Genomic DNA, 13923 nt, shown 5'->3' with positions numbered 1-13923 from the left:
CAAAAAGACTTTTTTTTATGCTTCTCTTGCTGAACAGCATGGCTTTCAGGCACTCATATTTGTTCAGACCGTATATAAGAACATATTTTAATAGGTCATGCTAGAATTTTAGCATTTTTTATGCATTAATTAGTTGTTTGCGTATTTTAGATGTATGTTTAGTCTTTTAGAATGTCGTCCAGTCAGATGAGGAGTGGGTGTTATGTTTCAGACAGGTACCCCGATATAGGCTCAGGTAGTAACTAAACCTTTCACCCATATTTCCCCTGCCATTACACTACATAACTGTTCTTGGTACTGGACTTTTACCTAGTTATGGTACTGAGTAAATGATGTGGGGTTTGGTCCGAAAACTAGCCTCATTCATTATGCATGAGGATTCTTGGAATCTCAGCAGGACTATCATCTCCTGCATAATAACTATGTAAAAGGGTCATTCCTTCCATCATCCCAGTCCGACATGACACTGAAAGGTAGATTCCTGCTGAGGCAGAGAGAGGAGAAAAAGGACTTCCATGCTGACACACTGACGCAAGACGCTGAGGTTCTTGTATGCAGACAATCCAGCTCCCAGTGGTCTGACAGCCCTCAGGGGGTGGCCATCTCGAGACCAAGATGGGGTCCCACAGTCATTCACTTCAGGTAATGGGTTTGGCTTTATCCTACGGGAATTCTTTGCTCTACACCTACATACATGCTAGGTTCACTTAGGTATATCTAGTTAGGGTTGCAACGTAGGAGTACACATTATTACTGTCATGTATTTATATCCCTGCCTGTATTCATTGTTTTAGCACTATGGTAGGAATCTACCATCCTTTTACTCTGTTGGTGCTTATAATCATTTATATTTGTTTCTGTCTCATGGTTGTTTCAGCACACCTATTTTACACTAGAATGATGCTGGTTCAATAAATGCTTATTAAAAAACATCCCCACCGTTTATTCTGAGTATCTCTTTGAGTCAAAGTGAGCATGAGTGACTGAGCGAAAAGTACTGTACTGTTTCCACAATTCCTGATGGAACAGAGTTGTCATGTTCGATAGTTGCCAAGAACTATTCTCTCCGTGGTAGGAGGAGTTTACAGTAGCACTGTGAGCTAGCTGGTATACAGGCGAACATACCCGGTGGGGGTGTCTGGAATCAGTCTGGAAACCAATCCCACAGTCTCTGTTGTCCAAACTTGTAGATCCTATATAGGTTTATAGGAACTACACAACAGTTGATGGCATACATTGTGTGGCCCCTACATAGGACACACATGTAATTGATTATGGGGCCCTGTACTTTGTGGAGGGAAGGCCACTATTGTAATGTGTGATAAGGGTGAGTTCTACTTGTGTTACATGCATATCTCTATGCAGGGCTCAAGTTCTTAGTATCTACAATTAGTTCTCAAATCGCATCATGGTACATATGCATTGTTATGCATAGGCTTGACACCATGAGCAATGTATGTGCACTGTTATAAGCATTTGAGGATGATGTTACCCAAGTGTACTGTCCCGCAGATCGCTTAGCCCACATCAGGTTTTGCAAAACAGTTGTCAGGGAGGTAGCTCTACCTTACAGACCCCTTCAGAGTGCCACATAACCACATGTTCACATATGAAATGAGCGGAAGCTTCACTTTTATCTATTGAATTGGTGGAAATGTGAGGTTCATATGAAGCCCCAGCCTGCAGGGAGCAAGGCCTGACAGTGGCAGGAGAACAGAGGCACAGAGTTATGTGCCTGCAGACCCGCTGATCCATGGATGTCCCCAGAATGAGTTATCTGTACCACTAGTAGCCCTGATAGCTGTTACATGGATAATATGAGGCATGGTGACCTTATATTTCTTTCTATTGATCCACAGTGTCAATGTGTGTCTGTCACTAATGACTGTCCCCTTACTCACACAGGTCTGTTGACCTTTTTCTAATAGTGTTGGTTCCACTGTACAGTCCTATTGCACATCTGAGACATGAACAGTATAGATAGTGGGTTTCTTTTGAATAGATTTAGAAATGTGAATCATCTGCTTCGATACAATATTTCCTATCACACTACACATAAACTGGTATGTTGATTGCCATCACTGTTACAGTGCCACATGTGGCAAAAGGGGTATCCCGTGATGGCAGTACAAACAACACAAACTCATTATGACCACATGTCCACACAGCCCCCATACAGGTAGCTCTGAGTGTCATACATACCAGTCCTTACCTTGTGAGCTTAGTCTTAGGCTGTTGTGTATACTATGGTACTTACCTCTATAGACCATATGCATCAATGCAATGGGCCTGTCAGTAAAGGTGTCTGGACAGTCATGCATCGGTAGGTTACCCTTCAGAAGTTCCAAACGGTGGGCTGTTTGTCATGGTACATCACATCAAATTCCATGTAGAGTGGGCCTCGCCTACATGATGTTACTGGACAGCCTTAGTCAGCGTAGGTCATGAAAAGGGTTGAGGTTGGTCATCATATGACCACAAATGTGTGTATCCATGCTTTAGCTGTACTTGTATTGTGTTAACTCTTGATTAATATTTGTGCTAGGTGTAAAAATAAATATGTATTAACCATACAAATACCCTTAAACTTCCAGATATAACCTGTTCCTATATCTATTGCATCGATAGAGGTCAGCGCCCATCAGAAGAAGGGCCATTTGGAGAGCCATTGCCTGGAATGAACGCACCCTTAAAATGAGGTGGGAGGACCTGCGGCTTTAGACCCGGAAGATCATGGAGCTCCAGCTGGGGATGTCCACCCAACGTGGAAGAGGCACGCACTGGACCCTGACCCCCCTGATGGCCCACATACTGGGGGTGGCTTACTTGGTCCTTGATGGGCAGTTGAGGGCTCAGCAGATACATGGTGTTGATTCCTGGCCAGAGTCATACCTGTCATTTTACCAACTTTGAGTGTTTCAGACAGGCATTTCACCAACCATATTGGTGGTGACCCATGTGCCACACACAAGATGAATCATTGTTAGTGTAAGTGTGGTACTAGGTGCATGCTGCAATTCAGGCTGAGTGAAGTGAGTAATCATCTCATGTTCTCAGTAAATCTGGGTGACAATTGTATCACATACACATAGGTTTTGCTTGTGTGAGGATTGATGTTCCCTCACTACTGTCTCTCATTTGATGGTGGCCCTATTGCATTTGACATGACAGAGTTCGCAGTAGATGCAGTGACTGTACAACAGTTCCCATTGGGAAATACTGGTTATACAGTGAAAAGAGAGTGCAGATTTCACTGGTGCCTTCAGCATTAGTGCCTACATGTTGGCCAGTATGCTTTTGTCAGTTGATGTTTCATCTGCAATAGTGTTTCAAAACACTCATTCACTGCCAGTGACATGCATGTGAGAGAGAAATGTAGAACTGTGGGGATTATATGTGAGTGTCTACAATGTTTCTTACAAGGCACCCTTAATATGCAATATCAAAGAATAGTGTGATGTGCCTGCCCATTGGGACTCTAGTGATCCCACATCTTCATATCATAGATCTTCAGGGACACCCAAAACTTTCAAAGGTGTATTGCCTTGTGGATATACAATCTATGGCTGGCGTCATCACATGTACCAAGCAGGATTGGGGATGTTCATATGGTTATATATTTAGTGTTGTGCTGTGTGAATTCAGGGGGGCATATTAACAACAAACTGCGATAAATATCGCAGAGCGCGCTTAGCGTGATTTTGTTTAACGCCGGCTATCGCTGGATTTAATCGCAGGGATAACACATTATTATCAACGCTTATCTCCACGGCGATATAAAATCCGGTGATAGTAGCGAAATGAGGGAACATCGCTGGAAATCCAGCAAAACAACTGCAGCGATAATGGAATCCTTGGTAATAGGGAGATGTGGACTTAGCCTTAGAATCCACTTCCCTTTATAAATACAGCTAAGTCAGAAATTTTGCAGATGTTAGCTTACGGCAATAACCGCAGTTAGCACCGGCTTTTAATATCGCTATGGGTGTCCTGGGCCTGCTTGTTAATACAGTAGCATGCAAGCATGTGCTTATGCTACGTTTAAAGCCTATGGAGGGAACAGTGAAGGTGGTGTGATATGTGAACTTTTCCAATGTTTTCTTTTGATTTGTGATGGTAAGGTGTGGAAACTCAGTTGCAATAAACCTATGTTACATGTCGTTTCATCCAGAGCAAGTGGAGGTGAAGGTCCCACATAGGTGGGGATACAGCTGGTCAGAGTGGTTCCAGATATGAGACGTCAGACACGGAGGGACTCAGTGACCAGCAGAGTGCGAGGAGTGCCCCGGAGGACAGCAGCTCAAGTTTGTCATCATCTGAGTCATCCTCCAGTGTAGTAGCAAAACCAACAGGATTAGTTCCACATTCATCCTTGTCCTTCACCCCAAGTTCCATTGCCACCTTCCCTGTTGTACCCCCACAAATTGGCCAATCCCACTCCCTTAAGAGAGGAGAGATCTCCTTCCCTTCAGGCACCTCAGCCCCTGTTAGCCATGTTCCCTGAGTGAGGAAGCTATTGACCTCCTAACGAGCATCTCTGTGGGTCAGACTGCAGTCCTGAATGCCATCCAGGGACAAAGCACCCAGCTGACCCAGATCTTTGCCTACCTGGAAGGCATTCACACTGCCATGTCTGGCCTATGGGGATATTTTCAGGCTCTGGCCCACCCCAAACTTAGACCCCCTTCCCGGCCCTTTCCCATCCAAATTCCCTATTCCCATTCCTATCCCAAGCACACACACATCTAAGCATGCACACACTTCATCAGACACAAGAACCACACACAAATGCAAGACATCAAAAAACTCAAACATACATGCACACAGCAGACACTCCCCTCCCTCACCGCCCCCAATGCCCCCAGAATACCCCCATGCACCACAACAACACATACAGAGCCCTCCACAGATGCACCTATACCCACAGACACCACACCCACAGACACCTCCACAACACCCAGCATTCCATCAGACACAGCACCAACAGCCATAGACCCCTCCACAACATCTAGCATTACTGCATACACCACACCAAGAGCCACGGACCCATCCACAACACCCAGCATTCCCGCAGACACCACACCAACAGCCACAGAACCCCAAAATACCCACAATTCCTTTAGATACCACACCCACAGACCCCTCCACAACACCAAGCATTCCCACAGGTACCACACCAACAGCACAGACCACTTCACAACACCCAGCACATCCACATCACACAAACAAAAAAACACAAATGCTCACAGTCACCCACACAACAGACACCAACACAACACACAGTGCAGATAGCAGACCAAGCTCACACTTCTACTCCCTCTTCCTCCCAACCCAAACTCCATCCCAAACACCCTAACCGTTTTCCCTGTGAGGATGTCATGTTTGCCTGTGTCCCTCTGAAACCTGACCCCTCCTCCAAAAGTCCCAAAAATCTCTCCCACACTCAAACCCATACCTTCCACTTCCTACTCCACCCCTCAAAAAAGCATTTCGATCCCCTGATCCCAGCCTTGAAAAGAAACAACATAACAACCCCTCCCTCACACAAACCCAGCCCTTCCACTTCCCACACCATCTCTGAAAAAGCATCCCCATCCTCCTGAACCCAGCCCCAAAAAGAAAAAAAAAAGAAAAAACACTCCCAATGATAAACTCATCCCTTCCACTTCCCACACTCCCACCCCCTAGAACCAGCCCAAAATCACCTAAACCTGAAAAGACCCCTCCCAAAAGTAAACCCACCCCTCCTTAAACCCCGACCCCCGTCCCAAGTACCATTTTCGAGGTGCCTGCTATGTCCAATGGATACCCCTTTGTGAGGAAGTTCCCTAGCAGTGTCAGTAAGGGCACGTTTGGTGGCACAGCTGTGTGCTGTGGCACAGTGTGCTTTTTAATGTTATTGTATAGTTAGTGATATGTGAGTACAGTTGTGTTTGTTTCATCCCTGATTGCGGATCCAGTTGCAATAGTTAGTGTGATGTGACCTTGGAACCAGTGCTGGAGTTACATAGGACAAGGGGAAATGCTGGATGGATGTCTATGTGGGATGACATGCAAATGGATTCGACATTGCATTGGGTGACTTGTTATATGGTAAGTATTTCAGCTTGGCCTGGCCACCATCAATACCATTTAGCTTGCACTTCTCTCTATGATGTAGATTGGATATGTGTTAGGTGTGTTGAAGTTAGATATTTGTATGTCCACGCATGGAGGGTGTCAACTTGTCATAACTTTGTGAAGTTCTGCATGGACATGTGTCCATTTTGCAGTGTGTACCTTATAGCTACTTCATCTAGATGTGTGCCACATGCTGTTAGTGCTGTGTTTGCTTTCATAAGTTGCACTTACCCATTGACTACACATACATGGCACTTGGTGATGCTATTGGTTCTCCCTGATACTCTTCAGTTCCCAGGTCCAGCGCACATGGAGTTTGTCAGACATGATCAAAATGCACTGTGCCCCAGAGCAGCCGTGGGCGGTAGTGGGAGTAGCTGCCGGGCGGTGACGTGGGAAGGGGGAGGGGCAGGGTTGGGGGTAGTAAACTATGGATTACAGAGGTTTACAGGTGAGTAAACATATAAATTAATAAAATGAATTTTGTTGCGCGCACTGCATCCCCAAATGCGATGCAGCACAAGCAACAAAATTTGTTTTATTAATTTCTATGTTTACTTACCTGTAAACCTCCGTAATCCATAGTTTACTACCCCCCCACTCTGCCCCTACCCCTCCCCACGTCACCGCCCGGCAGCTACTCCCACTACCGAACACGGCTGCCCCAGAGTTCCTGCCTTTCAGGGTTCCCCCTAATAGAGGCATAGCTATCCTGTAGAGAGTGTTTCCATTGTGCCCTTAGAATGCTTTTCACGCTGATTATATGTAATCCCATTGACTAACATTGCCTTTTCATGTGGGTGATGTGTGAGAGTCCAATACAGATTAGAAGGTGTATTTTACTTTAATGACACATCCATAAAGATGTTTATTTGATATTAAAACAAGACCTTGAATGTGTGCAATGTAAATGTGTCACATTTACAATAGCGTCTTGGTTAGAGCTGGAGTAAGAGGAACTCATGGTAGTTGTAGTCACTTCAATCTCACTTTACCAACACTTGAGAAATGGTAAACTGCATGATTACTGAACATCAGTTGTAACATGGCCGACAAGTGAGAAGGGGCAAAAGGAGTCTAGCATCTTGGCTAGAGTTGGAGTGAAAGGGTCTCTTGGTAGTTGTAGTCACTTCAATTTCATTGTACCAACACTTGAGAAATTATAAGCTGCATGACTAGTGAAGATCAGTAGTAACATGGCAGACTAGTGATAAAGGGCAAGATATGTGTGACAGAGAATAATAGGTGTGATATTTATGAGGAGGTGCTGTTGTGGAAGACAAAATAATGTACAAATCACTATCACTGACGATTGTTTGTAAATCCATCTCCATATGTATATAGTGTACCAGTGCAGTACCACTGTTTAAGCTACAAAGGGAAACCTACAGATGTATTTTTGATTATTCTTATGAAACAAACCCAGACAGGTTCCCTGTAAATGTATATGGGGCATATTATCAACGGCCAGCGATAATTATCGCTGGTCATGCTTAGCGATACATTTCTTAGCACAGGCTATCTCTGGAATTTATCGCGTTTCTCCAGGGTGATAAAAATTCCAGAGATAGCGATGTAATCGCCGTTTTGCATGGGAACATGGCAGGTTTTCCAGCGATGTTCCCTGCAAAACGGTAATAACCTTGCTGATACAACCCTTTTGGCCCAATGTCACCCATTTGGCAGTTGAGTTTCACTCATAACTGCACTGAAACCATGGAAATGTCACTATAAGCAGTCTGAAAACTTGACAGCTATGTGGTTTACTATGTCCCCCAATATTTTAAAAGGGGGACTCCATCCCCCTTAACCTGGAGTCTAGGGAGGCTCAGAGGTGTTTGTGGTGAATCTTTGTACCTTAGCACCTTGTCCATTCACATTTTGAAAAAAAAGTGTAATATATCAAGTGTTTTTTGAATCTTCAACTGACAGCGTCCTCCATCCGTGACAATGGCCCAGCAGAAAGAGATCTTTAAATCTCTTGCCTGCCCACCATTCTCCCTTGCATATCTTAAGAAGGTGCATATCCAGACCAGAAACGCATTAACAGCAAGTGACTAACTCTTTAAAACAAGCATTGTCAAAATGCAATAATTGTGGCTTGCTTATATGTTCATGGGATTCATCACTGACTTGCAGATGCATTAAGCTAGGTACACTAAATTATGCCTTCTTAGCTCATGAAGGTACCCTTTGCAGAAATGAATGAACATTAATTGTATTTCACATCTGCTTACGGGAGTCATCTTTGTTTGTGATGGAAGGGCATTTGAGTTAGGATGTTTTGGGTTGATCGCCTCATTGTGTCCAGCTCCCAGTGTTTGTGCTCTGACCCCCGAAAAAATGTAGAATTGGCTAATCCATGATTAGAATATTTAACTTACCTATAAATCCCTAGTATATGGTACTTTGTGTACACAGGGTACGTAAGTTAAATGTCACTAGTGGACTACAGCATGTATTGTGACTATGTAAAACATGACACTTGTCCTGTCACACCAGCCTAGGTGTAATTAGTTTTAAAACTGCCAATTTGACCTGGCAAAATAACCCTTTTGCCAGGTTCTAACCTTCTTTATTTTTTAATATTGATAAGTCACCCCTAAAGTAGGCCCTACATGTTCATAGGAAAAAGTGAATGGTATTTAAAAAGTAAGACATGGGTACAGAAATTTTACATGTTTGGGTAGTGAAAAAATCTCATATACTTTTTTCACTGTGGCAAGACTGACTCTCCCATAGGAAAGCTTTGGGTTACATTATAACACCTTATAAGTCTTAATTTCAGTTTGAAATTAGCTATAAAAATGATTTAAGCACTATTTCTAATAGTAATTTAAAAAACAACCTATTAGTCAAGTCAGATTTTGGATTAATAATTTGAAAAGGGCACTTTTAGAAAGTTGGCAGTTTACTGCTATGCCAAATATAATTTTCTTCCAGTGTTCAGTATTGCTTGTCTGTTAATAGCTCTCCTGTGGTGAGATGTGTATAGCTCCCAGGGTGTCAAAGGGCCTGGCTTAGGGGAGATATTTTTCCCCCTGACACGACAGCCATCAGGGCTGTGCCCAGAAACTTAAACTTCAAAAGTTACATACCCTGTCACAGGCAGATGTAGCCCACTCCAAGGCCTACAAGCTTCATTGTCCTGTTAGCCAGGCAGGCACCACTTGCAGTTAGAGAAGGGCTACTCCCAGAAACGGCTTTGAGTGACCACAAAAGAGGGTTTGCCTATTATCATAGTCACACCTCTGAGTGGGCACAGGAAGTTTTGCATAAGGAAAGAAAGGTTCTGCCATGGTGGTTTTAGGGAGCGAGGGGCAGTGTGGGCTAAGTTACAGTAGGTTACAGTAAAACACACATGAAGTGCTGCAAACATGGGTAGGGTCACTGCTGAGAACATTTACCCATTGGTTAGGGAGCAGCCAGGTGTTTTTCCCACCACAGGCTAGCACTGCGCAGTACCCTCTTTTGAACACTGCCGGACCTACAGAAGACAGAAGAAGGACTGCACCTTCTATTGTGGCCTGTGAGGAGAACTCGAAGATCTGGACCTGCTCCCACTTATACTCAGGACCAAGAAGTAGACTCCAGGGTTCACAAACTTTGCAAAAAATCCACTTTCCTGAAGAGCTCAGCTGATAAATTCTATCCTTAATCCTGCTGGTGGCTTCTACTGATGTGAGTCTGGACCTCTAAGTGATGTTCCTAAGATCCTGGGGTGAATGTATGACATTTTTCTGCATTCTGTCCATCAACAGTTCTTTTTGCCTTATATAAGTATCATAGTGTACTCCTCCTGCCTAACCCTAAAATCTAGTACGTTTTCAAGGACTGTTGCTTGGAGACTGACAGAAGACAGACATACCATGTAAATCCGAAGAAGGTGCATTGCCGCTTTGCCAAAGATTCGGCTTTCTCCCACTCCAAGCTTTTGTGCCACAGCAAATCTGTTTCAGTGGGACGTCGAAAACAAGGTATCAGGCCTCATGCAGCCCTGTCCAGCTACACCATAGAGCATTGCACCGCAGGAGGAATCCGACCTAATGAAAAGTGGCTATGGCCGAAGGTAGGAATCTTCTCCGGGCAAAAGCGCTAATAGTATCTGGCAGTGGTGGAACTTCCTTGAGCATGAATTTGGAATTTCTCCTGCTCGGTCTGGGTCCACCCCAGCACGGAGAGTACCCATGCAGATTCCACAGGTGGGTTTGTTGCCTACCGTTTGCGGGTAATTAGCCGCTTCGCTAGAAGAAGGGCCAGATCAGCCTTATGTTTTTTGGTGCTGCGACAGAGTCCTACTATGCCTACTTCCCAAGTGTAAGGAAGGATAGTCCCTGTGCAGTGTTCAAGACTTGTGGCAAATCACTCCATTAGACCGCTAGTGGGGGTCAGGACCAGATCATATGTATTTTATCTACATGTCTTCATCTGGGGTCAGGCAGTGCGGACAGGCAGCATCTGTGCAGTGAAAATAAAGGTTGATATTACTAGGAGTTAAGTAAGCCAAGTGTAAAATGTATAATTGAATCATTTTAAAGTGGGCTTTGCAGAACATTAGTGAAGGATATTGAAGAATAGTCTGCCAATCCGTGTCCGTACAGGAGTAACCAAAGTCTGTGTCCCAATGCTCTTGTAATGTTACGAGAAGAAATGCGGTGTGTGTGCATAGAGAACTTGCTAACCTGTGGGTCTGATGTCTACCCGTACCTAGTGTGTGAGTGTAGCTATTGTGTGAACAGATGTAGAGTTGTTTCTTGCCGCATCTCCCCCCAAATATGCGAGTCAGTACAGCTATAATAGAGGCGTATAATAAGACCTGATCTATAATCGAAGAAGTCACCCCCTGAAAGAGTACTGTGTAAGGCCTGGGAAAGGGGGAAAACAAAGCACTATATTGTGATACACCATCCCACTAGACCTGTTTGCTTCCTGAGGGGCTACAAGCAGCTCACACAGCTGGCCCTGTATACTTTACCCTTGAAGATAATCCATTTAGTCTTTGTGTCAAACATTTTTCTTTATTTTCATTTCTCAAAATCATTTAGTTTTTTTGTACATTTTTCCGATCTTAGTTTATACATAAAACATGATATAAATACATACTATATATACAAAACAGAACAATTTTAATCAAATATACATGATTCTTTGATCAATTTCTTTTATTTCATGTTCAAAGATAATGCCAAGAACCCTTGTGCTAAAAAACATACAAAATGCACAGAGACACATTGCTATACAGAGACAATATTTCAAAACAAAAATTGATGCCTGATACCACTATTGTACCCCCATGTATTATGAACAGCACTCTCTCCTTAACATACATACACATTCATCCACCCACTTTTTGAATTCATAATTGCCCCAACCTCTCATTATAATCACTGTCCACGGACAACGGGATAAATACTATTTTTTCAACCGTTGTGTTGTAGGTTGGAATGTTGTACACCCCAGTCTACGTACGTTTTGGTGTAAAATATATTAAAGCAACCACCTTCTTCAGAACCACCTGAGATACCAACTTTAAACTTGTGTGTCAACTAGGGGGTATCTGTAAATAACATTAAAAACAAATGAGGGCCAGCGTGATTTTTTTTTATAGTTTATCTTCCGCAATAAACTCCAGTGTTCCTCCTACACATAGAAAAGGAAGCCTGTTTAGAAGAGCTAGCCTCCTGGATGTCCAACAACTGCTTAAAACTTAATGGCAACAAAACTGAGGTAATGATAGTCGGGAAAATGCCTTCTATCTGGTCATTGGCCTGGTAGCCTGAGGCCCTGGGTCAAATCCCTTTACAGAAAAAACAGAAAACCAACAATCTGGGTGTTAGAAGGCGATCCCAGGAGAGACAGGGAGGTCACCTGACCACCGTGAGACCTACCCTCGGGGTAATGTAGCCGGGCACTGGCGGGAGACTCCTCAGAGGAAGAGTCTCGTATCTAGGATCGTACACGCGGCACCACACGACAAAGAGACACCACACAGTAGGTTCTTGGGAACAGATCCTTTATCTACTCAGCTACGTCGGATCTTTATGATCACCAAGATGGATATGTACAAATAGAGCACGGGCTCAAAGAGTCTCGGTAGGGAAAAGGGGGTAGCGGGACAGTCTTTGTGGATCCGGATCAAATGCAGGGGCGTACCCAACGCACAGCTCACAATCCTCGAGCCGGGGGGATACGCTGCGGTCCAGCCGGACCGAGGGAGTCGTTTGGAGCTGCGAGTCACTCAGCAGGGCTCAAGCACAAGTTCGGAGGTCTTACGATCTTCAGGGTAGACGCGAGTCACTCAGCAGGGCTCAAGTGTTCCAAGGTTGCAAGGGAGCCGCGACCACGTCAGCAGGGCTCTTGTCGTTCCAGAGTCGAATCTGCCTGATAGTCCCAGAGCACCCCTTGTTATAGGTCAACCCCTCTTTGATGTCCGGGATCCATGTAGGCAGGGGTCTTAGCGCCTGGGGGCCGCTCGTTGGAGTTTCCTGCCATGTTGTCCTTTGATCCTTTCAGGGCCGGGTCGGGAGGAGTCCCAGACACCCAGCAGGCGTGGAGCCAGCCCTCAGGGAGGCCGGAGGGCCGATCGAAACCCATCTCCCGAGGGGAGGCCAGAGGTGCGATGGAAACTGCTCCTCCCTCTCTCACTCCATGGGAGCGCGATATTCCCCAGCCAGGGCGGCGCCTCTAGGCCTGGGTTGTGCGGGGGCCGGGCGGCCATCGTAGGTGCATGAAGTGGGCACGCGGGCCCTGTGGTGCTGGGGAGATGGAGGGCACGGACAGGGAAGTCCAGGTCGGGTGTGTGTGGGTCCTGGCGGGCAGGACCAGCTAGGCCGTGTACTGAGGGACTGAATGAGGTGTACGGGTCAGGGGAGGTGGCTAGGGGTCAGGGATGGCCATGCCACAACGCCGGGTCTAACACTGGGGGTGTGGTTTGATCCCAAACTCTCATTTGAGAGTCAAATTAGGAAGGTTGCGGGCAAGTGTTCCCCCTGAAAGCCGGAGAGAACTACCCATCCTCTTGGGGGTTCTCTTCGCTGAGGCGGAAGAACCGGGAGAGGCCGTCAGCGTTGGCGTGGTCAGTACCAGGGCGGTGCTCTACGGTGAAATTCATCCCCTGGAGGGAGATTGACCACCGCAATAGTTTGGGGTTTTCCCCTCGCATCTGCATGAGCCATCGCAGGGGGCGATGGTCGGTTTGGACTTTGAAATGGGTGCCGAACAGATAGGGTCGTAATTTCTTGAGGGCCCAGACTACGGCGAACGCCTCGCGCTCAATGGTGCTCCATTTCTGTTCTCTGGGTAACAGCCTTCGGCTGAGGAAGGCTACGGGCTGGTCTAGGCCTTGGTCATTCATTTGTGACAGGACTGCCCCAATGCCATGCTCGGAGGCATCAGTTTGTACCACAAATTCCGTGGAGTAGTCGGGGGCCTGGAGCATGGGGGCAGTACACATGGCCGCTTTCAGGGCATCAAACACCTCCTGGCAGGTAGAGGTCCACTGCACTTTCTTGGGCTGTTTCTTGGACGTGAGTTCCGTGAGGGGACCGACAAGGCTGCCGTACCCCCGGATGAATCTCCGGTAGTAGCCGGTGAGGCCCAGAAAGGCTCGGACCTCCGTTTGGGTAGTGGGTGGTTCCCAGGCTAGGATGGCGTCGATCTTAGGCTGCAGAGGGGCGACCTGCCCGCTTCCGACTCGGCGCCCTAGGTAGACCACCGAACCTTGCCCAATCTGACACTTGCTGGCTGTGAGGCCTGCCTGGCGCAGGGCCATTAGCACCCTCCGGAGGTGCTGGAGGTGCTCAC

Source organism: Triturus cristatus, chromosome 7 (assembly GCF_964204655.1).
Source record: "Triturus cristatus chromosome 7, aTriCri1.1, whole genome shotgun sequence".
Lineage (NCBI taxonomy): Eukaryota > Metazoa > Chordata > Amphibia > Caudata > Salamandridae > Triturus > Triturus cristatus.
The sequence above is the reverse complement of the archived record's forward strand: the minus strand, read 5'-3'. Positions refer to the sequence as shown.